This window comes from Elephantulus edwardii, unplaced genomic scaffold (genome assembly GCF_000299155.1).
Source record: "Elephantulus edwardii isolate Elephantulus edwardi_28Jun2011 unplaced genomic scaffold, EleEdw1.0 scaffold00053, whole genome shotgun sequence".
Taxonomy (NCBI): domain Eukaryota; kingdom Metazoa; phylum Chordata; class Mammalia; order Macroscelidea; family Macroscelididae; genus Elephantulus; species Elephantulus edwardii.
Genome location: NW_006399803.1, coordinates 2,571,331 through 2,575,404, shown reverse-complemented (window position 1 = coordinate 2,575,404; position 4,074 = coordinate 2,571,331).

Here is a 4,074-nt window from a genome sequence, read left to right as displayed (position 1 = left end):
ATGAGCTTGAACATGACAGAGATAGTGAAGGTGATACAGGATAGGGCACGATTCAGATCTGCTCTTCACAGAGCGCCTGTTAGTCATGATTAACTGATGGAACCTAACAACAACTACAACCACAAACACATATGCAGATTTTATTGGACAAAACACAAAGAAATAGAATCAACAACATCTTAGGAAAGAAGTAGCAGGGAAGCTCAATATAATCTGCCTGTCAAAAGAGGGCCAAGGGCTAGTTATGAAACAAACTATCTATTGCTCATCTGAAAGAGCAAATTGAAGCAGAAGAAAATGAAAAAAAAAAGTCTATTAGTGACAATAAACATTCCTCACCCGAATTGAGGACATTTAAAGAATTTATTCGACTTATTGAGCATTTCTAACCAAAGATCATATGGTGGTGGTGTTATGCGCCATCAAGTCGCTTGTGGCTTATAGCGACCCTGTGTATACTATCCCTAAACCCTGGTCTATCTTGTGCCAATCTTATTGTCTCTGACACAACTACCCTCATTACCCCAGTCACCGAATCAATCCATCTCACTGATGGTCTTTCTCTCTTGTTCTGACCCTCCACTCTCCCAAGCATGATGTCCCTCTTCAAGGACTGATCCCTCCTTGCAACATGTCCAAAGTAGGTCAGATGAAGCTCCAGAATCCTTGCTTTCAAGGAGCAGCCTGATCTCAACCTCTCTAGGATGAACCTGTTTGTTCTCCTAGCAGTACATGATCTATTCAGTACTCTTCTCTAGCAACACAGCTCAAAGACATCATTCTCCTTGTATCAGCCCTAGTCATTGTCCAGCTCTCTGGTCCATATCAAGTAATTAATTGCAAAGACTATGGACTGGATCATGCCCTCTTAGTATCCGGACTGTCACCGTTGCTCTTTAGTACTTTGGAGAAGTCTTTGTCAATAGATTTTTCCCAGTGCAATTTGGCTTTTTATTTCCTTGCTGCTGTACCAAGAGTGTTGACTGTGGAGCAAAACAAACTAAAGCTGTGAACAATCTCAATCTCTTCACTATTACCATGATGCTGCCAATTCGCCCAGTGGTGAGAATCTTTGTCTTCTTGATGTTGAGCTTCAATCCCTTTTGAAGGCTTCAGTCATTGAACTTCTGCAGCAAGCACTTTAGGCTTTCCTCAGTTTCAACAGAGTTGTGTCATCTGCATAATGCAGATTGTTGATGAGTCTTCCTCCAATCCTGATGCCACATTTCTCCTCATACATACCAGCCTCCTGAATAATCTGTTCTGTGTATAGATTGAAAAGATATTGAGATATGACACATTCCTGTCGTATACCCTTCCCAATTTTGAACCATGCAGTGTTTCCTTGCTCTGTTCTGACGACTGCCTCCTGGTCCAAGGAAAGGTTTCACAGTAGTACGATCAAGTGTTCTGGGATTTCCATTCTTCTCAGAGTTAGCCACCATTTGTTGTGATCCACACAGTCAAACGCCTTTGTATAGTCAATGAAACACAGACAGACATTCTTCTTGTACTGCCTACTTTCAGTCAAGACCCATCTAACATTAACTATAATATCCCTTGTATCGTGGTCTCTTCTAAACCCATCCTGTACCTATGGCAGTTCTCTGTTAATATCCTGTTCCAGTTGTTTTTGCATAATTTTCAGCAGAATTTTGCTTACCTGTGATATTAATGATGTTGTGCAATAATTTCCACACTCTGTTGGACCACCTTTCTTTGGAATGGGAACAAATACAGATCTCTTCCAGTTAGTTGGCCAGGTGATTGTTCTTCAGACAGGACATGGGGGAAAAAAGATAAATATGTGTTATTTCCAAAACCAAGAAACCCCGCCCCCCCGATAAAGATATGCAAATATCTTTATTCATTCTGGAAAGGATTATACAAATATTGGGGGAGGTAGTAAACATACAGTGAGCACAGTAAGATTAAATAAAGAGAAGGATGTGAGGATGGCTCAGGATTTGTCAGGAATTCATTGTCTTATACATTTAATTGTTAGGAATCTGTGCTGATGTAGTGCACCCCGACAATTAGCAATGATGTGAAGTGCACAATGCTAGTTTTTTATACCAATGGATGACTATACAACTACATGCTTATTTGGAATAAAGTTAGAAACCTTTTATTTCATTATAAAAATGCTTCTGTTTGTAAACCTTAACTCTTTAATTTAAATAGTGGAAGAAAAAAACTATGAAATTAGGCTAAGTGTATGGTGTGTGTATTTGCTTTGTTATGTGCTCTTGAGTCAGACCAACTCATAGCTGACTCTCAAGGTTTGAATATACCAGCTGCTCCTCCTGTGTGATTTATCCGCCTCTGAACACCTTATAGGGTTAGCTATGAGTCAGTTACCACTTGCGTGGCACAAAGCAACAACAACAACACTATGGGTCCTGTAGGGATCTTTGTGGGCTCAGTGTGGAGGGAATTTGTGCTACCCACCCAAGGGAGGGTATTTGGAATCCACCAGCTACTCCATGGGATAAAGATGGTCAGTATCCTTCCCTGTGATTTACAACCCCTGAAAATCCACTGGAGGGTTAGATGTGAATTGATTCAGACTCAACATCAGTGAGTTTTTTCACTTATGGGACTCATTTTACCACTTTGCGGATCCCCCCGCCCCCCAATTAAGTGTTGTCGAGTTAGTGCTGCCAAGAAATACAACTAGACAGCTATGTGGACAATTGACTGGAAGAAATCCATTTTTAAAATTCTCACTCCCATAAAAGGTGATCCAACTGATTGTGGAAATTATAGATCAAGATCCTTAAAATCACATGCAAGTAACATCCTGCTGAAGATATTTTAAAAATGGCTGTAATATAACACATTGACAGGGAACTTCCAGAAATTCAAGTTGGATTCAGAAGAGGTCATAGCACAAGGAATATCCTTGCTGATGGCAGATCGATCTTGGCATTAAGCAGAGAATACTAGGAATATGTCTATTTGTGTTTTGTTTACTGTGCAAAGGTATTTAACTCTGTGGAACATAACATATTATGGTTAGCATTTGAAGAATGGGAATCCCAGAATACTTAATCGTGCTCATGCAAAACCTAAACCTAGACCAAAGAGCAGTTTTCAGAGCAGAACAAGTAGCAGTTGGTAGATGCTTTCAAGTAGAGTATGACTCCTAGCAACTCTATGAACAATAATCTGAACTCTATCCTATCCTGTGCCGTCCTAATCATTTTGATATATTTAAACCCCATTGCTATAGTCTATGTGTCAATCTATCTCATTGAGGGTTTTCCTTTCTTTGGTTGACCTTCCACGTTTTCAAACATTTTTTGTAATGTCCCTTTTAATGAAATAGTCCCTCCTAACAACATGCCTAAGGTATGTGAGACAAGACTTCTCTTACCTCTAAGGACTTTTCTGGCTGTGTTTTCTCCAACACCTGTCTGTTTCTTCTTTTGGAAGTCCATGGGATATTCTGTAATCTACAATACTACAACTCAAAGGCTCCGATTCTTCCTCTGTCATCGGTATTCATTGTCCATCTGTCAGATACATAGTACATGATTGAAAAGACCAATCAGAGGGAGCTCTGGTGGCCTAGTCGCAGGAAGCTACACTGCAATCCCAGGGGCACGTGGTTCGAATCCATCAGATGCTCTGCTGGAGAAGGAGAGACAATCTCCTCCTGTACCTGTCAGATGTGATTGATTTGATGGTACACACACACAAAATAATAAAATAAAAATAAAAAAAAGAAAGAAAAGACGAATCAGGTGCACTTCAAAGTGACATTATTGCTCCTCAGTACTTTGGAGAGGTTCTTGATAGCAGTCTTTCTCGATGCAATACGTCTTTTGATTTCTTGACTGCTGGTGCCAGGGGTGATGAGTGTGAATCCAAGTGAGATATAATTATTGATAATTCTATCTTTATCTCTCATGATGTTGCCTATTGGCCTGTTGTTGTTGTAGTTGTTGTGTAATTGAGTCATTTGCGACTCATAGCGACCCCATGTACAAGATCCCTAAACACCATTCTATCCTGTGCCAACCTCGCTGTCTCAAACACATTCATTCTCACCACTCCACTCACAGAATC